The sequence below is a fragment of the Mustela lutreola genome, chromosome 2, assembly GCF_030435805.1.
Source record: "Mustela lutreola isolate mMusLut2 chromosome 2, mMusLut2.pri, whole genome shotgun sequence".
NCBI classification, from domain to species: Eukaryota; Metazoa; Chordata; class Mammalia; order Carnivora; family Mustelidae; genus Mustela; species Mustela lutreola.
In genome coordinates, this window is record NC_081291.1 from 94,652,050 (window position 1) to 94,675,966 (window position 23,917).

The window sequence follows — 23,917 nt, forward strand, 5'->3', positions numbered from 1 at the left end:
GTAAGCTGGGTGAACAATATATAGGAACTCAGTACTATCTTTGCAATTCTTCTATAAATCTAAAATTATTTCAAAATTTAAAATTTTAAGTTTTTCTCTTACATTTTTCTCATTTTGCATGTCTTCAACACTTTATAGATGTCCCAGGGCCACAATCCACTTACTTATTAATTTACTTAGGAATTACTTAGGAATTTTACTCTTATGAATATGTATGTTTTTCAAGCTATTACATAAGGGCTACAGAAAAATGGGCTTCTTTGTAACTTCCTTGGCTCCAAATATAATTCTCTTAAAATATTATTTAATGAATAGGTAAATAAATGAGCAGAAATTGATTGCACAAACTGGAAAACTATTCAAATATACCGTAAATATCCAGTGTGTACTGGTTTGGAAGTTGTTTAGGATTTGTTTTGTTTTGTTTTTTAAGGTTTTTCTTTACCATGCCTTTCTCTGAGGGTGAGATAGGTTCTTTGGTAGGTGATTTTTAAGCAAATGGGACACCATTTTTCTCAATCATGTTCTTATAATAAATTGTAGAATAATGCCCTCAAAGACCAGGTCTTAGAAAGATGTAGGTCATAGTTTACATGTACTATTTGCTACAGATAAAAATAGGATCTAACATTTGTCTGTGTTTTTTTTTTTAAAGATTTTATTTATTCATTTGACAGACAGAGATCACAAGTAGGCAGAGAGGCAGGCAGAGAGAGAGAGAGAGAGAGAGAGAGGGGGAAGCAGGCTTCCTGTGGAGCAGGGAGCCCGATGCGGGGCTCGACCCCAGGACCCTGAGATCATGACCCGAGCCGAAGGCAGCAGCCCAAACCACTGAGCCACCCAGGCACCCCTGTCTGTGGTTTTTTTTTTGTAAATTTTAAAAATAGGGTCTTTTCAAAGGATACAAAAGTATAGATTCAAAGGTGTACATGCACCCTGATGTTTATAGCGGCATTATCAACAATAGCGCAACTAGGGAAAGAGCCCAAATATCATTGACTAATGAATGGATAAAGATATGGTGTAAAGATACATATATATATATATACACACCATGATACCATGTATATACTACACACACACACACACACACACACACACACACACACAAAAGTATGCGCACATGCACAATGGAATAGTACTTAGCCATCAGAAAGAATGAACTCTTTCCATTTGCAATGATGTGGATCAAGCTAGGGTATATTATGCTGGTGAATTATATCAGAGAAAGACCAATACCATGATTTCATTCATATGTAGAATTTAAGAAACAAAACAGATAAACATATGGGAAGGAAAAAGAGAGGGAAACAAACCATAAGAGACTCTTAATAATAGAGAACAAACTGAGGGTTGATGGAGGGAGGTAAGTGGGGGATGGACTAAATGTCTGTTGGGTATTAAGAAGGGCACTTGTTTTGAGTGTTGGGTGCTATATGTAAATGATGGATCACTAAATATAAATCAATCAATCAATCAATCAATAAATGGATGAATGACAGGCGGGGATACTCACCACTATACTAACGAGGAAGCAGTGGGTAGAAGAATAAATGAAACAAGATGGGATTGGGAGGGAGACAAACCATAAGTGACTCTTAATCTCACAAAACAAACTGAGGGATGCCGGGGGGAGGGGGTTGGGGAGAAGGGGGTGGGATTATGGACATTGGGGAGGGTATGTGATTTGGTGAGTGCTGTGAAGTGTGTAAACCTGGTGATTCACAGACCTGGGGATAAAAATATATGTATATAAAAAATATATGTTTATAAAAAATAAAAAATTAATAAATGGATGAATGAATGAATGAATGAATGAATGAATTCAGGTCCTTTTAAGGCTAGCAGATGCCATTACATGGCCTATTTGAATTCCTAGCCAAGTGTTTCCTCTGGTTATAAAGCTCAACCTCATATACTGTAATTAAATTGTGTTGGTGGGATATACATTACCCGAAAAGTTTATTTGCTACTTCTTTAGGTTTCAGGGTATCTTTAAAAGTATAACCTTATGCTATATTTATTTTACTACAATAAAAAAGTTAAATTGAAAAAAAAGTATAATTAAAATCTGTATAATAGTTATTTCTCTTGGGGGAGTTGGGAGATGCATAGGGTAACTTTGGACCCAGAGCGCTGGGTTTTGTTGAGGCAGTGGTATTGTCCTTTTGTTTCTAGGGGCATTATTTCTTTTAAATATTATCTTTCATGAGGATTCTGCTTGTTTCATATAAATATGTTTTTAATTAGATACTTCTAACACTGGAAAAAGTCCTGAGGTTTCATTTAAAAGTTTTCTATGCATTCAAAATATAAATCTAGTTTATTAGCAGGCTGCATCATAGAATTTCTTATACCTCCAACTTTATTTTTTTCTTACTTAATATTGCTTTGGCTATTTAAGATCTTTTATGATTCCATACAAATTTTAGTATTGTTTGTTCTAGTTTTGTGAAAAATACCATTGTTATTTTGATAGGGATTGCACGGAATCTGTAGATTGCTTTGAGTAGTATAGACATTTTAACAATATTTATTGTTCTGATCCATGAGCATGGAATATCTTTCTATTTGTTTTTGTCAACTTCAATTTCTTTCATCAGTGTTTTGTAATTTTCAGAATACAGATCTTTGAACTCTCTGGATAAGTTTATTCCAAGATTTTTTATTAGTTTTGGTGCAGTTGTAAATGGTTTTGTTTTCTTCAGTTCTCTTTCTGCTACTTTGTTACTAGGGTATAGAAATGCTACCAATAAATGGGTATTAATATTGTATCCTGCAAATTTACTGACTTTATTTATTACTTCTAATAAGTTTTTGGTGGAGGCTTCAGGATTTTTTTTTTAAGACCTTATTTATTCATTTGAAAGAGAGTGAGTAAGAGAGAGAAAGCATGAGCAGGGAGCGAGGCAGAGGTAAAGGGAGAACCAGGCTCCCCACTGAACAGGGAACGCTATGCAGGGCTGGATCCCAGGACCCTGTGATCATAACCAGAGCAAAAGGCTCCACTTAGCCAACTGAGCCACCAGGTGCCCCTAGGATTTTTTATGTGCAGTATCATGTCATCTCCAAATAGTGATAGTTTGACTTCCTCTTTACCAATATAGATGCCTCTTATTTCTCTTTCTTGTCTGATAACTGTGGCTAAGACTTCCAGTACTATGCTGAATAAAAGTGTAAGAGTGGATATCCTTTTCTTGTTCCTGACCTTAGAGGAAAAGCTCTTGGTTTTTCACCATTGAGTAGAATGTTAGCTGTGGGTTTTTCTTATATGGCCATTATTATATTGAGGTATGTTCCCTCTAACCCCACTTTGTTTATAGTTTTGTCATGAATTCATGTTAAATTTTCCCAGGTGCTTTTTTCTGCATCTATTGGGGTGATCCTATGATTTTTATCCTTCATTTTGTTGATGTGGTGTATTGTGTTGATTGATTAGTGAATATTAAATCATTCTTGCACCTCTGGAATATATCCCACTTGTGGTGAAAAATCTTTTAAATATATTGTCATATGCATTGTCATATATCATATTGCTAATACTTTGTTGAGGATTTTTTTTTTTTTTGCATCTATGTTCATCAGGAATATTGGCCTCTAGTTTTCTCTCTCTCTCTCTCTTTGTGATGTCTTTGATTTTGCTATCAGGGCAATGGTGGTCTTGTAGAATGTATTTGGAAATTTTCCTTTCTCTTATTATTTTTCTATATAATAGAGGGAAAGAGGTATTAATGCTTACCTAGATGTTTGTAGATTTCACCTGTGGATCTGTCTGGTACTTGGGGGCATTCTGATTTGGTTGGGACTGGAGGTGTGGACAGTGAAAGAATTCAAAAAGCCGAACAAAGGAGAGAAGTTTATTAAATACTGTGCAAAAGAGCAGCAGGTAGGACCACAAAGGAGAGATTGTCTGCCATGAGGTAGGTGGTAGTGAAGGGTTGTAATTGCAGGGTGGAGTGAAGGGGTATGGGGATATTTGGAATTTTCCCTTTTCTGGTAACTATGCTTGGTAATAGTAAGCCATTGATTAGTGAGAGGGCCTATGGCTTAATGATCCTGTTTGCGTTAGCTCAGTGGTTGCTTTGGGCTCTTTTGCTTTGCCGAAGTTTCCATTGCTTAAGCCTATTGCCTAAAAGCGGCCTCCAGAGTTATGGACTTTCTCTTCTTTTTTTTAATTTGGTAGCTTTTTTGATCACCAATTCAATCGATCTACTCAGGTTTTCTATTTCTTTCTGATTCAGTTTTGGAAGATTTATGTTTCTAGGCATTTATTCATTTCTTCTAGATGGTACAATTTGCTGGCATATACTTTTTCATAGTATTTCTGTGGTGTCAGTTTTTACTTTTCCTCATTTCTGATTTTATTTGGGTCCTTTCTCTCTTTTTCTTGATGAGTCTGGCTAAGAGTTTATCAATTTTGTTGATATTTTCAAAAAACCAGCTCTTGGTTTCATTGATTTTTTTTCTATTTTTTTTTCTCTGTACATAATTTATTTCCACTCTGATCTTTATTATTTCCTTCTTTCTACTCACCTTGGGCTTTTTTTTTTCCTAGTTACTTTGGGTGTAAGGTTAGATTATTTATTTGAGCTTAGATTCTGCTGTTTCTTCAACTTGTCTGTTATATCACTGTTTCTCCCAGGAAGTCTTTCCTAATCCCCCTTCTGGATCTGGGTAAGAGTACTTTTTGCAAAGTGCTCTTTTAGCATTGATCATCTTGTCATTAGCGCTTGGCATGCTGCATTGTATGTAGCTGCTAATTTTCTGTTGTATTCTTGAGACTCTAAGACTTGTCCACATCTTTAGCACCTAATGCAGTTCTGGCAGATCTTGTCTAGATCTTTAGCACCTAATGTAGTTCTGGTGCCAAGATTCTTGATAAATACTTGTTGAATGAATGAATGATAAGTGAATGATCAAATGGGTAATATAGCTGAACTAGGTTACTACAAGTAGACATTTCCAATGTCTACTGCATAAATATCAGGAAAACCAAATGGAAATCAACTTGAAACACAACTATGAAGCATAAATGTTCTTTGTAGGGTCATTTTATCACATATTCTAAGAACAGTCTAATAGAAATTTAGCAGGTGGGGAGATGATTGGCATTAAACCAGGATTTTAAACAGTAGAAATAAATAACACTAACAAAGAGCAAAACTAATCTTACAGTTTGAGCTAATTTAATGAAATTGAGTGACAGATCTATCTTTTGTGTCTATATTTGAATAGCAATAAAGCAATTATATAGCAGCTCCTCAGTATTTTAAATTGCAGATTGTCATTAAATTTTGCAGTATCATCTCACTTTAAGTAGAGGTTTATTTGTCTAACAATTCTATATCTTCTCTGTATTTTAGATGCCTCACAAATCAGTTGTCTCTCTCACAGCTAGTGGCAAAGTAGAACAAGGGGATGAGTAAGAGAATAGGGAGGTGAATGTCATGGTAGATGCCAACCAGAACAGACCAGATGCTATTGTATGAATCTACAGTTGATGTGCACAGATGAAGTGATAATGCATTTATTTGGCTGTTAAAGACATTAACCGAAACAGCATCTGACTTCTCAACTCCATGGGCAGGTTTTCTCAATTGAGTGAATACTTTCAAGATGCCAGTAGAGCATTCATTTTAATCTGTTTCAAGTCATACATTAGATATAAGAAACAGAAGAAGATACTTGTTCTCTATTCACAGTGTCTTTGAAGAACAGCATTGATTGCTAAGAAATCATAATAGCATATTTTTTTTCATTTATTTATTTTCAGCATAACAGTGTCATTATTTTTTTACCACACCCAGTGCTCCATGCAATCTGTGCCCTCTATAATACCCACCACCTGGTACCCCGACCTCCCACCCCCCCGCCACTTCAAACCCCTCAGATTGTTTTTCAGAGTCCATAGTCTCTCATGATTCACCTCCCTTTCCAATTTACCCCAACCCCTTCTCTCTAACTCCCCATGTCCTCCATGCTTTTTGTTATGCTCCACAAATAAGTGAAACCATATGATATTGACTGTCTCTGCTTGACTTATTTCACTCAGCATAATCTCTTCCAGTCCCGTCCATGTTGCTACAAAAGTTGGGTATTCGTCCTTTCTGATGGAGGCATAATAGCATATTTTTGTGCAGTTAGTCTTCTGAGAATTCACATTACTGTTTCAGTCAGACTCTTTTCCCAGAAGGAGACAATCTCGCTCTCTCTCTCTCTCTCTTTTTTTTTTTTACTCAGGGTAATGGCAACATGCTGACTTTGGTTCCCTTCATCTATTTTGGTCAAGAGGTATCTCAGGTGAGCCTTCATAGGGGCAGAAAAGAAGCTAGGATAGCATGTCTACTCTGCATCGAATACTGATTTGATTCTGAAAAAAATAAAATTAAAAAAAAAAAAAGACATCCACCTTTACAAGTTTTGGGAAATTGCCACCATCTATTTGGGTAGTGCCTTTGTCACAAGGCTCCTCTATGTCTCCCCTGGGCTACAAGGGTCATGATTTCTATTTCGCAGACAAAGAAACTCAGTAGGTTACTTTGGAGGAGTGAGAATTTAATTCTTAGAGCCTGGAGGACCTAGAAATTTGCAGGAATTTCCAGATTCTCATTACCTGGAAAAACATAGTTTACATTGTTTAACTATGAGGCTGTTTTCTGAAATGCCCTTATCTAAGCCTTTTAAAAGAGAACCAGTTTGAAGTATTTCACTATAAAGCACATTGGAATACAACAAGCATTTCTGTTAGCTCTTAAAATTCCTGCAGTGTGGCAGTTAGGGATGACTTAATTAAAAAACAATGACAGTATCATTAGGCTGGTGAGCAAAATAGAACTATTTTCAGACTGGAGTCTACCTCTAGGCTGCAAAGAGCTTTGATTTAATATTTGGGCTTGTTTCCTTTTGTACTCAGTACAGAATTTAACAGTGATGACCATTGGTTGTATTCTATCTACTTAAAAAGATCTTCAGAGGAAATGAAAATTAATGAAAGTAAATCAACTTTGATTTGTGTGGAACCAGGTATGTGGCTTCTTTGGTGTCAAACACCTTTATAAACTAGATATTCCTATAAAACATAAAATTATAGTCAAAAGACCAGATTCTGTCTTGGTTTTGTCATAAACAATTGATCCTGTACAAATAACTTAAATTTCTCTGGAGTAGGTGGATTCCAAAATCCCTTTCAGCACTTAGTTTCATTATATGTTAATATCTGAGCTCAACTTCCATTTGGAAGCTTCCAAATGGAAGCACTTGGCAAAATTCAAGCAAAGTAATAATTAAAATTTAATGAGTATCTACCATGTATTAAGCGTGTTCTAAATGGTATTTTTGCATTATTTTATCTAATCCCTACAACAACCCTATTAGGGTAGGTGCCATTATTATTTTACTTTTACCAATGAGAAAATTGATGAAAATTAAGTAGCATGTCCTGGGCAAGTTCGGTCTGTTGTTCTGTATAGGCAAATTAGACAAGCTTTGGAGAACTGCTTTTACCATCATCACCTTGGTTTTTTATTCATACTTGAGTGCTAATCAAGTGCTTTATTTTTTAATCTTCCAATCTTCCCTTATATGCAGGAGCACTGAATTCATTCCAGTGTTTTCAGAAGGAATTATGCCAATGGGGATTCACAGAAATGACATTATGATGGCAAAATGACTTTCAGTAATTAACAAAGTTGAACTTTGTGTGTAAAACAAAGGTAAATAGGAGTCTATATAAATTTATGGAGGCTGTTGTAAAAATGATGGATTATCAGTAGTGTGTGGTGTGATTTGATGTGATGAAACAGGGAAGCACATGCATGTCAAGAGTCACACCTGTGAAACATACCTGTAAAGACAGGTAGCATCTGGAGGACATCTTCAAATGGAGCAGCTTAAGTTCTCCCTAACAGGAAAGTAGTCAGTTAGTTTACCTAGTTGGCATCTTTCTCCTTAGCTCCTCAAAGCCTTGGTGTTCAGAAAATATTGATTCTGTAGGTGTTTTACAAGTCAAACAACACACTTAAAAATGCATTGCCTTTAATGATTCTCAAGTGGCTAAGATGCTATGAAGAATGCAGGGAACTTTATGACAATATATCATCAGTACATGTACATGTACAGTATACATGAAGATTTGCACAATGTGAGTTAATGTATTTAATGAATAGTACAGATAAACAGCCAATTGGAATGGGTGTAAAGATTGTACCTCAGTAGCTTTCCAACTTAAAAGATTAGGGTTTCAAGTTCCAAAAACTGTTTGACTTACTATTTAAACAAGTTACTTCATCTCTGAGTTTTCTTATTTCATTTGTAAAATAGGATGCCAACAGAACTCAAACTATAAGGGTAGAATAGAAATCAAATGAGATATAATGACTGTGAAAGAACTTTGCAAAGTTTTTAGATGATAATGTCATTTAAGATAGCATTTAATGATATTCATAAGAAATGTCTATCTTCGTGCCTTCTAACCATATGTTAGAATCATACCACCTTATCCCCTTTATTTAGGTATGACCATATAATTTACTCTGGCCAATTAAATGTGAGCCCAAGTGGACATTTGTCCCTTCCACTTAAATAGCATGTATGTGATTCTCTACTTTCCCCTTTGTTATGGCACTATGACTATGGGAGCATTCTTGGGCCTTAGTCAACCTGTGGTCCCTTGAGTGGCCACAGAGAGTAAAGCCCCCAACCAATCGATGTTGAGCATAGAACATAGGCAAAAAAATAAATTTCTGTTATGATAAAGTAAGAAGATTTGAGGTTGTTTGTTATTGGAGCATCATATCCAAAAACACTCCAACTAAAATGTGTATCATTCATCTTTAATATTACTTGAGTACCTGCATATTTAGGTTCTAGTTATGTTACAGTGGTACTGTCTACTACATATTAGAGTTGTTTATATCTTTGCTAACTCCACTTTTCCAAAAAAGGTGTTGGTCTCAAACTCAAACCAGTCTTTTGTCTCCCTCCCCACCCCCCACCCGTCTCTATTGTAAAGTATTTAAGGTATCTACAGACCAGGAATAGAACTGGGCTCTTCTGTCTACTTGTGTTTTGCAAGATCAGCTTAATTGAAAGGAAAAGTTTCTATTTGGACAGAATTTCTATTTGATTATAACAGTATTTGGAAGGGTGGCTGAAAAATAACAGAAGATAATTTGCGCTTACTGAAACTGTTTCTTTCTTTAAAAAAAAAAAAAGTAGTCTGTAGTTATTCAAACAAAGTAATACCTGAGTCTTATTTTAAGCAAAATAAACTCTTACTCAGCTTCAGGTCCTTACTGTACTTGACATAATTTTCTTACTTAGAGAAGATTAGATCCATTTTAGACCATGTGATCATGGGCCTGGCCTTGAGAACCTTGCAAGGAATGGCATTTTGAATAAGAGTACTTTTCAAAACAAGGACAACAAACCTTCTGGATGGTGCCTAAGACAGAACTACTTTAGACTGTACTTTTTTTCTGCATTAAAGAATATGGTAAGCATCCATTATCATAGTCACTAACTCTGAGGATCTGAGCCATTGGTTAAAATGAGGCCAGTGTTCCCCATTGAATATACCTTTCTCAATCATGTGTAAGCCAGGTGAATGAGGTCCTTTCTTTGTTCTTGGATAAAAGATTAGCCCATCCCTGGGCAATGTGAGTCTCTTGGAAGGCTGATTGGTGCCAGCACTGGAGGCAGTGGCGTGAGCCTTTTGAATGTTTAGTCTCTTTAGATGGAACAATTAAATCATTTTGGGGAGCAAATCCTAACACACCATATCCCAGGTACTTGAGTAGTCATTTTAAAATAAATTTTTGTCCTTTAATCCTCCTAATAATGCTGTGAGTCTTGTCAACTTCCTTTATAGAGCAAAACAAAATACAAAAAACTCAGTTCTGCCCTCCACATTTATCTCTGTTGTACCTCATATATTTTAGAGATCGTTTAGATGCGAAGTAGGTTGGACTAAGGAAACAAACTTTTAAGTTCTTTTTAACATCACAAAAGGGACATATTTTTCATAGATAATTTTTTTCCAGTGTGAGACTTGAACTCACAACCCTGAGATCAAGACCTGAGCTGAGATCAAGAGTTGGATGTTTAACCAACTAAGCCATTCAGGCACCCCTAATTTTCATAGGTAATTTAAAAATGCTGAAGAGTCAATAGGAAAGAAATTGCCCATAATTCAACCATTCAGGACAAGCTCTGGACACTTTGGCAAGCCACCCTTCCTAAGCTCAAGGGCATACAGTATATGTGGAAGGAAATGAGAGAGTATTGTCCCTTTTCCAGCAGTAACTGGACAACTGAGTATCTCAAGAATAAGGGACAGGAGAATTAAATCAGTAAATAGTCAACCTTGAGAGATGCTGTCAAAGGGCTAGGCAGTTTCTATCTCCTGTTGACGTTTACCGCAGCTGGCTAATGACAACCAGCTACTAATCAAAGCTTGTGAAAAGTTGACTAACAGCACTGTAGAGCTCAACCTGTAGATACGCTTCCCATACTGTAAACACACCAACCTTTTCCTTACAGGGAGAATGTTAACAGTCATGCTGTATCTCTTGGAGCATGTGATGAGTCACCTGGAAAAAGACAACAAAAATGCAGTCTTGCCATATATAAGGGAAGAACATTCATTTCTCCCCAGATACTCTCTTGTGACATCCTGCTGTTTCTGATAGATTGTCATCCATGATTTTCCCCTATTTATTCCAGGTGGTAAGGTGTTCCATATGTCACTTGTCTTGCCAGTTGACTGTGATGAGTAGGAACTCATCATTATGAAATACTTTGTGATTTTTCCACCTGTACTTTGGTTTTTATTCTAGTTTTCTTAATTAAGTTAAGTAAATTCCCACAGCCCATTTTCCTGGAATTTAGATGTTTTAAAGCATTTATACACCTGTGCAATTTCTCAGTTCTCCTTGGCTGCATTTATCCATGCTCTAAATGGCTATTTTCTTCCATCTGCTCAAGGGATCCACCCCTTCAACTACCTAATCTTTGAGTGTTCTTGTACCTTACTTGTCATAATTCTGGTATAATTCTTTATAAGAGAAGAAAACAAGTTTGCATTCAGTTTTGAGAAATCCACGATGATGATGATGGAGATGGTGATCATTAATACTCACATGGCTCTAACTCCGTGCCAGCCACTGTTTCACATGAATGAGTACTGTTGTTACCTCCATGAGGAAACTGAGTCACAGAGAGGTTAAATGACTTACGCAAGCTAATAGTGGCAGAGCTGGGATTCAGATCCAGGCAGTATGTGACTCTAGGGCCTCTTTCTTTTAACTGCTACTATGTACACTTTGATTCTGCTCCCACTTTTCACTTTTTTTCTGAATTATTCTTCAATCTGTATGAGGTCTGTTTTGTTCCATTTTATTTGGGAAAAGACTGAGAATATAATGGTTTTGTTCCTGATATCACTATAAATATGAATGCATATTGAGAAAAATGGGAGATCCAGGAATCAACAGAAAATTCCTGATTCACAGTCACCTTCTCTGTTTATAGCTGTCAAAAATCATAGTGCTCTCCTGTGGTATGCTTTGTAATGGTCTAGACTGCCTGCTTTCTGGCCAGCCTGAGGCAGAAGGCATCCTCCAGGGCTAGCAGGCTTCTCTTAGGGTCTGCTTCACCTCAGGTGGGTCACAGCTTCATGTTAAAGTCCTCAACCTTATAAGGGTCTAATATGCAAGGAAATCACAGTATTTGCTGGTGGAGTCAGTTCTCAGAACTCCATGATGCAGTAGAAAAGGTTCCTGGAAAGTGGATATGGTGGGGAAGAGGAGCTAACACCTTTCAGTGGAATCATTTAAGGAAGCAACAACTCTGTTTGCTTTGTTAGTGGGTCTGGATGTGCAATTGTGAGAACGTGTGTGGTGCCAGTTCAGAAGCCATCCTACCCTGAAGAGTTGGTTTTGGACCAAAAACAATACTCCATTTTTATTCTAGGTTGTGTCTGCAGTTTTACTGAACAAGAAAGCATTATTCTTAGTGGTTTAGTGTCTTTTCACTTCGTCTTCCAAATACCAGGCACTGAATTGAATTTAGGGAGCACTCTGGTCTGCCTCCCTTGTTACATAAATCAGGAAACAAAGGTCTAGATTGCATAAGTTTTCACAGCCCCCATCTTTGACCTGGTAGCCTATGTTCTCTTCTACTTTATTTCCATGTTTGCTTATTGCAGGAAGGAACAAATATTAGTTGGAGTGCTTGAAGTTTGATAGATATTATTTGTGAGAATTTTTTAAACTCATAGTTTACATTGTTTAACTATGAGCAAAAGCAGATTTCAAGGTAAGCCACAGAATTTACCCAGCCCTTTTCCCTTCATTTCTCCACATCTATTTAAACAGATACAGTATCTGGAATCCTAAATTGAAAGAAAGCTTTTCTAGCATGATTGACTGACTTACTGTTGGTGAAGGAAAGGGGGGAGGGGATGAAAAGAAAGAAGGTAGTGGAAGAAGGAGGGAGGAGGGAGAAAAAGAAAAGACACTAACAGTTACTCCCAATTTTGTAACTCGGAGAACATAGTAACTTTCCTCAACACCTAATTAACATAGTAAGTATGGACTACATCAGTAATTTACCTTTATTCACATTCTTTGGTGTCACTCATTTAACATTTAAATAAAATTTATTAAATTTTTATTTATTATAAATAAATTTATTAAATTTTAATTTAATTTAATAAATTAAATTTATTAAGATTTTATTTATATTACAGACAGAGATCACAAGTAGGCAGGTGGGGGGTTGGGGAGAAGTGGCAAGCAGGCTCCCCGCCAAGCAGAGAGCCCGATATGGGACATGATCCCAGGATTTCAGGATCATGACCTGAGCCGAAGGCTGAGGCTCAACTTACTGAGCCACCCAAGTGCCCCAACACATGATAACTTCTTTACACCATCAGATTATAGCTGAACATCCTCAAAGAGGCAGGCACTCTTTAATTTTTCAATCTAAAGTAGCTACCAATAACTCTTCATTTCTCATTTGTTTATTCATTTTTCTTTCTACTCCCATTAGAAAATAAGCTTCATGAAGTCACAGGGACCTTTTATGGCCTATTTTGTTGTTGTTTTCCCCATGCCTGCGATGGTACCTAGAATGGAGTAGGCGTTCAGTTAATATTTATTGAATGAATGAATGACAAACATGATAAGTGTTTAATAAGTGTTAGATATTATTAATTTAATTAGGGAGAAACAAAAAAGTGAGACCTTAATATAACTGGAGTTCCATTTGAACTGATTCTATGCAGTGACACATTTAGAGAAACAGCTGTTCAGAAAAATAGCACTGAAAGCAACAAAAATCTTTACTTCCACAAAAAATGTCAAAGGTGGGAGGGTATAATTTTCACCTATTTCAACACTTGGTAAAATCCTGTCTTGACATCCCTGTTGCTCATAGTACTCAACACTCATGGCAGCTACTCCACCAATATTATCTTCCTGTCTCTCTGCCAACTCCCAGCCAAAGAACTACCCTCAAACAACTGTAACCTCGCTGAGAGCCTCCAGGTGCTGGACCTGTTTTTTGAACCAGTATAACAAAAAGCTTGGAGTCAAGTAGGCACACTTGGAACTTGGTGGTGTGGGTGGTGGAGGTAAGACTGGGGATATTCATCAGTTAACAATTTTGTACCTGCTACTCAGATTTTAATGAATCCTAAACAAAATGATATTTGGAAAAGACTGTGAAATAGCTCTACTTAGAGAGCACTGAATCCCACAAACTTTATTTGGAGCCAAATACACATCTTCATTATTAGTATCCTGCTACAAAGCTTTGGACCCAGGATAGGAGGAGATGTCTATTATCACAAAGATCTTCTTCACTTCGAACCTTGTGGACTCTGATTAGATGATGTTAATTTGCTTTAGTATTTTGTTTTAACTATTGTGAATTAGAAACCAAACCTAAAAGGGAAGGGAAACTGTTACAGGCAGGAAAATAACTTGGTATCAACAGCTTGATAGTAAGTAGACCAAGTTGAAGAATGATTGTAACATTGATCACATGATAGTTGTAACAGTGACTCTGATTCCCCAAGTGGGGGTCTGTCATATTTTGTTCCTGACTTTTTTTCTTCCCTAGTGGGTTCTGACTTCTAGAGCCATCAGAGCTGTCTGTTAGGCTCCCTTAGGTGCAGCACACATTTGTAAGACAGACTCTTAGCATCACAAGATGTGGTTTGAAGGAAATATGGCTTTACTCTACAAAATTGCCAGGTCTGCCAAAGCAGCTTTCCTGAGCTCTTGGCTTCATTAGCACAGTGCTCCAACCAGCTGACCTCAACTGACTGATCAGATTATAAGAGAAGTTGGGAATAGAAATTAGTTCCCTGGGGGATCCTGGCTGTATAATAGCTATCATTTGTATGTAGTTAAATGATTTGCAGAGTAGCATAACTCAGAGCTCCCAGCTGCATTTTGTCTATTTCTGGAAGTGTATGAAATAGTTAGCTGGGGATGTGGTTTCCAAAAGGTAGTGTGAGCATTATGGTAACATCTGGAGCTGGGTTTTCTCCCAACTCATCTGACTAAGTCCATTCTGCATCCAAGGAACTTAGATTTAATGGCTATTGCCTGGTTTCCAGTGCTTGTCTGTCAATTCTTCTCTTTATATTTGCTGCAGTCTTGATCCTCTCAGCTGCCATACCCGCCCCCCAAAGAGTGCCAAAAGACATAAATATTCATGGGGGAATGAGAGATTCAGAAGACTGAGGTCAGGAGAACCCTGTTTCTGAAATGGGCTACTGGCTTCTTACCTTGCTTTCCTTTTCCTTCCACCCATCCTCTTAGAGCAAATTGTCCTATAAAGTGACCATTCTCTATCTCCTCCCTCCAGTAGGGGAAAATAGTAGTCTGGTAGGCAAGAGCCGGGAGAGGTGTGGGAAACACACATGAGCCCCTGGGATGGCACAGTGATTCTCAACCCAGCTTATACCAATGATGGCTAAATTGTCCCAAAATTCCTCATATATTCCAGGAATTAAAGAGGATAGGATAAGAGCAGAGAATTATAGGTGGTAGTGGCTGTCATGATCAACAGTAAAGGGATGGGGAAGGAGAGGCTATTGCTGTTTTCCCTGACCAGGCCATCAGCAACAATGCTCTAGAGACAGTCATTTAGGAACTCACACTGCTGCTTCCTCTGATCCCTCAATAACTTTGTGTACCAGAAACCAGATTAAAAGGAATGACAGTTGCAGTCTAGAAGACTATGAGAGAGGAAGCATATTTCCTACCTTTGCCTCCCTAAAGAGTAGGAGGGCAATGCTAAGTGGCCTAGATCTAAAGGTCTGAAGAATTTTGACACCAGGTAGGCCTCTACTCTCTCTACTCTGACACCTCTACTCTCACTTTTTGCTTCCTCCTAAGTCCCATCAACACTGGCTGCCAGGTTTCCAAAGCTCAGGCTGCTGACAAAGACCCCATTCTGTCCCACAATGGGGACTGGTTCTCTGACAGCTATGTGTTTCAGCCTCAAGTTCCTGATTTTCAATTTTGTCACTATTCTAAGCAAGGATTTTGCCTGTTATTAATTATCCTTAGGTTTCATTTTGTGACTTCCAATCAGAGATGCTTAGTTTGGTTAACTATCTCTTTACAATGCTCCTTTCCCTTTCCCTGCATTAGAATTGGTCTCTTAAATCACATTAATTTATAGAACAGCCATCAAAGCTATCTATATGTGCCTACCTTTGCATGAAATATATTTAGTGCCTTTTTCTAGTATGTGGCAAGAATAGTTTTATTCATCTCAGCAGACAAGACCAAGTGTCAAGTCATAGCAAGGGCTATGGGAGCCAGTATTTCTCCCTGATTTGACCCAACACCATGAAGAGTTTCCTGGCTCCTTTAAAGCCTAGTTCTCCAGGTAATGGAATACAACAGTGATTCAACAGAATTCTTAACCCAGCCAGTCTCATGAGCCATTTATGGAAAGCCTGATACCTTGAACAACTGGCAGGTCCCTGAGTGAAGACACAGTAACCTGTGAGAATGAAGAGCTTTGTGTTAGAGCATGAGATGCCAGCAGGAGTCAGTGTGATATAATTAAAGAGACACTGAACTTGTGAAATTCCTGGGTTTGGGAGCATCCTTACTCTGCCAACTTACTGGCTACATGATAAAGTCAAGACCTTTAACCTGATATTCTTCGGTGTTAATGACGGCTTTGTATCAAGCACTGTGCTTGGCATTGCTGATATAGTTAGAAATGTGACAAGGTTTTGGAGCTAAGTGTGACAACCCTGGATATATTAGGGGGTTCTTATGAGAGTCATTTCTTTTGTTAGCTTTTAATTGTTCACAATCTAAGTATTATTTCTATGAAAAATAACGTGAATAAATATGCAGATCTATACAGAAGGTTTAAGTCCTGATAAGCCTATCATAAGTTGAAAATACGGTCAGTTGAAAATTCATTTAATACACCTAAGCTACCAATCATCATAGCTTAACCTAGCCCACCTTAAACATGCTAAAAGCACATAGCCTATAGTTGGGCAAAATTATCAATCATAAAGCCTATTTCATAACAAAGTATTGAAAATCTCTTCTAATTAACTGAATACTGTACTGAAAGTGAAAAACAGAGTGGTCGTATGGATACAGAATGGTTTTTTTTTTTTTTTGTATTTTCTTTTTCTTTTTCTTTTTTTTTTTAATTTTTTATTTTTTATAAACATATATTTTTATCCCCAGGGGTACAGGTCTGTGAATCACCAGGTTTACATACTTTACAGCACTCACCAAAGCACATACCCTCCCCAATGTCCATAATCCCACCCCCTTCTCCCAAACCCCCTCCCCCCAGCAACCCTCAGTTTGTTTTGTGAGATTAAGAGTCATTTATGGTTTGTCTCCCTCCCAATCCCATCTTGTTTCATTGATTCTTCTCCTACCCACTTAAGCCCCCATGTTGCATCACCACTTCCTCGTATCAGGGAGATCATATGGTAGTTGTCTGTCTCTGCTTGATTTATTTCGCTAAGCATGATATGCTCTAGTTCCATCCATGTTGTCGCAAATGGCAAGATTTCATATCTCTCAATAGTTACCCTGAATGTTAATGGGCTAAATGCCCCTGTCAAAAGACACAGGGTATCAGAATGAATAAAAAAACAAAGCCCATCTATATGTTGCCTCCAAGAAACTCATTTTAAGCCCGAAGACACCTCCAGATTTAAAGTGAGGGGGTGGAAAAGAATTTACCATGCTAATGGACATCAGAAGAAAGCAGGAGTGGCAATCCTTATATCAGATCAATTAGATTTTAAGCCAAAGACTATAATAAGAGATGAGGAAGGACACTATATCATACTCAAAGGGTCTGTCCAACAAGAAGATTTAACAATTTTAAATATCTATGCCCCCAATGTGGGAGCAGCCAACTATATAAACCAATTAATAACAAAATCAAAGAAACACATCAACAATAATACAATAATAGTAGGGGACTTTAACACTCCCCTCACTGAAATGGACAGATCATCCAAACAAAAATCAGCAAGGAAATAAAGGCCTTAAATGACACACTGGACCAGATGGACATCACAGATATATTCAGAACATTTCATCCCAAAGCAACAGAATACACATTCTTCTCTAGTGCACATGGAACATTCTCCAGAATAGATCACATCCTCAGTCCTAAATCAGGACTCAACCGGTATCAAAAGATTGGGATCATTCCCTGCATATTTTCAGACCACAATGCTCTAAAGCTAGAACTCAACCACAGAATGGTTTTAAGTTGCATTGATTGTTTATCATAGTGATTGCATGGCTGCCTGGAAACTGCAGCTTACTGTCCAACATCACAAGAGTACAGAATACCATACTGTAAGTCTGGGAAAAGATCAAAATTCAAAATTTGAAAAGTGATTTCTACTTAATGTGTATCACTTTCATGCCATTATAAAATAGAAAAATCTATCAGTAAGTTCAACTTACTGCATTGACGTGAGGGATATAATGTGCTTATTAAAAATAAATTTCATGGGACATCTGGGTGGCTCAGTGGGTTAAAGCCTCTTCCTTCAGCTCAGGTCATGATCCCAGGGTCCTGGGATCAGGCCCTGCATCAGTCTCTCTGTTCAGCAGGGAGCCTGCTTCCTCCTCTCTCTCTGCCTGCCTCTCTGCCTACTTGCAATCTGTCTGTCAAATAAATAAATAAAATCTTTAAAATAAATAAATAAATAAATTTCATGAGACTCACTTTTTTTTTTTTTTTTTAGTAATTTCAGTGTAACAGAATTCATTGTTTGTGCACCACACCCAGTGCTCCATGCAATCCGTGCCCTCCCTAATACCCACTACCTGGTTCCCCCAACCTCCCACCCCCCCACCCCTTCAAAACCCTCAGATTCTTTTTCAGAGTCCATAGTCTCTCATGGTTCCCCTCCCCTTCCAATTTCCCCCAACTCCCTTCTCCTCTCTAACTCCCCATGTCCTCCATGTTATTTGTTATGCTCCACTAATAAGTGAAACCATATGATAATTGACTCTCTCTGCTTGACTTATTTCACTCAGCATAATCTTTTCCAGTCCCGTCCATGTTGCTACAAAAGTTGGGTATTCATCCTTTCTGATGGAGGCATAATACTCCATAGTGTCTATGGACCACATCTTCCTTATCCATTCGTCCGTTGAAGGGCATCTTGGTTCTTTCCACAGTTTGGCGACCATGGTCGTTGCTGCTGTAAACATTGGGGTACAGATGGCCCTTCTTTTCACGACATCTGTATCTTTGGGGCAAATACCCAGGAGTGCAATTGCAGGGTCATAGGGAAGCTCTAATTTTAATTTCTTGAGGAATCTCCACACTGTTCTCCAAAGTGGCTGCACCAACTTGCATTCCCACCAACAGTGTAAGAAGGTTCCCCTTTCTCCACATCCTCTCCAACACATGTTGTTTCCTGTCGTGCTAATTTTGGCCATTCTAACTGGTGTCAGGTGATATCTCAATTTGGTTTTAATATGAATCTCCCTGATGGCTAGTGATGATGAACATTTTTTCATGTGTTTGATAGCCATTGTATGTCTTCATTGGAGAAGTGTCTGTTGATGTCTTCTGCCCATTTTTTTACATGATTATCTTTTTTGTGTATGTTGAATGAAACTCACTTTTTCTTTTAAAAGCCATTTTTCTATGTTCTTACCTAAATACCTGTGAAGACTGCAGACTTATGATAAAGAGCATCCTCTGTTTACATAGCATATTTTCATATCACTCTTAGAAGGGTCAAAAGCAGTGGAGCAGAGTGACCTGAAGGGATGGGTTAAGGACAAACTTTAGATCACCTTTCCAGGGACATGAAGGGACTTTGTAAGAGCTTCTTTGCTCATTTGGAGCCTAAGACACAGCCCTTGGGATCCTCTTGAGAGAATAAATACCAAAGATAGATTAGGTCTTGGCACTCTTAGATGCAGTACACATTGGATGATTCAAAGTAACTGAGAAGAGCATTTTAAAATCATTAACTATAAAGAGAGTTTAAAAATTGACAAAAAGACATTGTCCCATTAAAAACTTCATGATGTATTGGTAAGTGAAAAAGTCTTTTAACTTTCTTGTATATATAATCTTACTCTTTGGAAAAGAAGTATTTGCTGTTATATAGAGAATATTAACTGTGGTTATCATCAGATGATAGGGTTCTGAGCTTATCTTTAGACTTCTTTGTATTTTTCAAGTTTTCTGCAGTAAGCTTATACTTCTTTTAGCCCCAGAAAAAGTGATTATAAACTAAATCCTAAAATATTATCTAGCAGGAAAGAGACTATGTACTGTTGACTATTTTATCTCAGTGTTTAGAATATATGTTAGAATCACATGAGAGAGAGCTTGCAGAACTACAGCTTTGTGACCCTCACCCCTGGAGATGCTAGCTCAGTTGGACTGGTAGGAGACAAGGCTGCCAAGGAAAGTGGAGGCAGATTCTAGACTATGTCACACTGAAGAGTATCGGAACCATCATTTCCTATTTAAAGTCCAGGTTCATTATAGCACAGGGCAAAATCTGTATTCCAGTTGAAAATTATCTTTCAGTATCCCTCTGTCTTGGTTTCAGTAGTAGTTCTATCTGGCAAGATATATCTAGTTCAGTTTCCCCTAAGATGCCTTTTAGGCTCCTGGGACTTGGAAAAGATGATTATCTACTTAATACCAATTGGCTATGTAGATTAGCCCCAGTGAGTAAAAACACAGTGATTTGAACAAAAGACATGATTAGCTGATTGAATAACCACAGGCCATCTTAGTGCAGGTGTAGTAGAGACAAGGGCTGGGTCAGATACTAACATTTCTATTTTCTTGGGCTGAATAACAATGTTTAATTATTTCAGTACTCCTCTGATGTTAATAGTAGAGAGACATGGAGAGAGGGATAACATATATAATAGCATTCATACTTACAATTAAAATAACATTTTCCTTAAAGTTTCATGAAAAGAGATATGTTATTTCTCTCTACTTGTAGAGAATAGTAGTGTGTGCTTCTTGGGAGGTATCTCTAATAATTCAAAACTAAGCATTTGGCTCTGTTTATGACTGTGATGGAAAAACTAATATTCACACTGCCCATCTATGCATACACAGAACTGTGTTGTATAAAAGGCAAGGCTACCCAAATGCTTTAGACTACCATTTCAATTTCTGCTTAGTTAAAAAAAAAAAAAAACAAACAAATTGAAAGATTTTGAGATGCTCCCTATTGAAAACCCTGCTGTAGACCCCAGGATCACCTAGCTCTCAATTAACTAAGGTATAAATGGGGAGAGGAAAGATTACAGATAATTTAAAGTGTAGTTAAACCAAAACTAGTCAAAATGTAGTACCAAAATTTTAATTGTAAACATACTTAGTTTAAAATGTATACAATATTCAGATAAACATTAACATTCTAAATTGTCATCAAAACAAATAATTTAGTATTGTTGGTATGCATGCAACTAAATATCATTTTACTTCCCCAATAAAGAAATGATTAAAAACAGAATTTTTAAAAGATCAAGGTCTGTTTTTTGGGTTTTTTTTTTATGTGTGTGGAGAAAGAGAGATCTCCCTAAAACATGATAGACACATCTATTCATTAATACCTATTTCCAATAGTAGACATGCTTTAAAATATAGTTATTTGTGCAGAAATGTTGGGATTTTGTTTTTGGACAAATTATTATCTCTGCATACCTTTTGGGTATGGTGAATCTTCACACTGATTTGTTTACTTGTTAAACTGCATGTCACCCTGCCCTGTGTTCCTATCATTTAGGTAAGTGATGGAAGATGAGGCAACTAAAAGCAGTGAGTGTTATTAGCAAGAGATAGATTCTTTTCATTATTTCGCTTGGTCATTTGTAAGCCTGAGGTCATTGATTCAAGCTTTCCCCTGACATCCAGATAACTCACCACCAGGTAGATAGTGATAGTGGTAGCTGGCTTTCCATTAATCTATATCTTCACTATTGTCATTTGTCCACACTTGCTAGATACATGAAAGAAGTTAGCAAAGCTATAGGATAAACAGATAAATGTAATATGCTTTCCAAGACAGTTTTACTTGAGGATGTTGCAGGCAAAATAATATAATCAAGTTTTATTGATGATAAATTAAAAATTTTTCTTTATATTAAAGTGATATATACATATTTTGGGATATAAAGCAAAATGTGCTTACTTTTTAAAGATTAAACAGGAGACTTCAAGGAAATTTCCTGATCAGGCCACTTTCCACTGTGCTCAAGACTCCAGAATGTGAGACTGGGGAAGGGGTGGGGTGGTATATATTAGTGTCCTCTTCTATTAGGTGCTCTGGGAAAGGATTGAGAAGTCCTGCAAGAGGACATGAAGAAAAGGAGCATAAAATTTAGTTAAATAGGTGCCCATTTAGTTACAGTTAGGATGGGACTCCACTGACTTACACTTTTTCTGAAAAAGCCTTGTCGGACTCCGGTAGGTTTTGCGGGCCGACAGGCACGAGGAGAGCGTCCGGGCCAGCCGATAGCTCCCCTTGGGGCTGAGCGGGATGGCGAGTGTCGCGAGTCCAGGCGCATTAACGAACCACACCAGACTTGGGGGATCTGTCGAAGCAGGATCTCACTTTATTGAGCGGGGTTGCAGCTTATATTGGGTAGGGGATGGGAAATGAGGTCAGCGGGGAGAGAGCCTATGGGGTTTGGTTACGTAGTCAGTAACTGGGTAGGGTGTGTTGGGCGAGAGGAGGAAATATCAGAGATCTGCGGAACCGAAACCGCCACGTTGGCGCCAATACTGCCACCGTGGTGCCTTTTCTAGCCGGAAGAGAAGGCAGGCCAGCACCATCTTTGCTGTGCCCAACATTTCCCCCTTTTGTTTTTGTAGGCATGACTTCTGTCTTAGGTTGCCAGTGGTGAGGTAACAGACTTACCCGTCATTGAGGGTCATACAGCAAAGGTATGTCCTCTGTCTTAGATTGTTCTGTCCCTCCCATTGGTCTTACCCGTCATTGAATATCATGCAGCTACAAGGGGAACTTTCCTCTAAGGCCTGTCTTAGGTTGCCCCGGTCTTCATGGGGTCTTACCCGTCATTGGCCAATAAAGGTCGTTGGCGCTATTAGTAGGTGTCTTCATCATGGGCGGCCAATCTCTGATAATGTACTTGGACATTCATTAATTGAATGGCTTCCATCCTCTTTTGCACGAATTGGGCCAACTTGTTTATAATGCAGGGGCCAAAGGAAACTAGGAGGAGTAGGGTTAAGATGGGTCCCAGGAAGGGGAGGACAAAGGGGAGTAGACCATTAAAGCCTGTCCAAAAACACTGCCTTTTTAAGCTCCTTAAGGTCCCCAGGCTCCCATGGGTACCATGGAGCTGGACGGTTACCCCCTGGGTTAACATTAGTGGAGGGGGGTCGCACAGGGGGGCTCTTACTTCGAGGTTTGGGTTGGAGATCTGGGGGCCAAGGGGCTTCATCAAAAGGGTTTAGAGGGGGATAGAGTTTTTTGGGTCTAGCGGAGGGGCCGTCAGGAATGTTTGAGGCGGGAGTGGGAGACTTCTCTTGTGGCTTGTCTGATATAGTCGGAGTGGGCGTCCCAGAAGGGAGTTTGGTTGCCTCGGATTGGGAAGGGGGAGGGGTGCAAGATTTCGGGGGGCAAGGTGACTCCTTAAGCCCCTTTGGGGGTCTGGGTGGAAAGCAACTCTTTAGTGCCGCCAGAGTAGGATATGTACCCAAAGGGGGTATCTCCCCCCTGTTTACATGGGCTTTATGGATTAGCTGTTCAATACGATCCCACGTGTCCCAATCAAAAAGGTTACCTTCCAGAAGCCAAGGAGCCACCTTAACAAAGGCCTCCCATGTCTTAAGGGCTTGGGAATCGGTGAGGGAAAGACCGCGGCTTCTCAAAAGGAAACGCAGGGATTCGAGGGCAGGGTCACTTTTGGAAGATGACTGCCCCATAATTTATGGGGGTACACTCACCCGAAGACCGATTGGCCCGTCAGCGAGAAGAACGAGGAGAGGGTCCTCACACGGGGCACCAGTTGTCGGACTCCGGTAGGTTTTGCGGGCCAACAGGCACGAGGAGAGCATCCGGGCCAGCCGGTAGCTCCCCTTGGGGCTGAGCGGGATGGCGAGTGTCGCGAGTCCAGGCGCATTAACGAACCACACCAGACTTGGGGGATCTGTCGAAGCAGGATCTCACTTTATTGAGCGGGGTTGCAGCTTATATTGGGTAGGGGATGGGAAATGAGGTCAGCGGGGAGAGAGCCTATGGGGTTTGGTTACGTAGTCAGTAACTGGGTAGGGTGTGTTGGGCGAGAGGAGGAAATATCAGAGATCTGCGGAACCGAAACCGCCACGTTGGCGCCAATACTGCCACCGTGGTGCCTTTTCTAGCCGG

At 38.7% G+C, this 23,917-nt stretch overlaps 1 protein-coding gene across 5 annotated transcripts in view; it reads left to right on the top strand.

The window, feature by feature from the left end:
• TMEM108 (transmembrane protein 108) overlaps positions 1-23,917 on the top strand; it is a 384,720-nt gene that overhangs the window by 137,826 nt on the left and 222,977 nt on the right. The gene's annotated exons all lie outside the window — the stretch shown is intronic.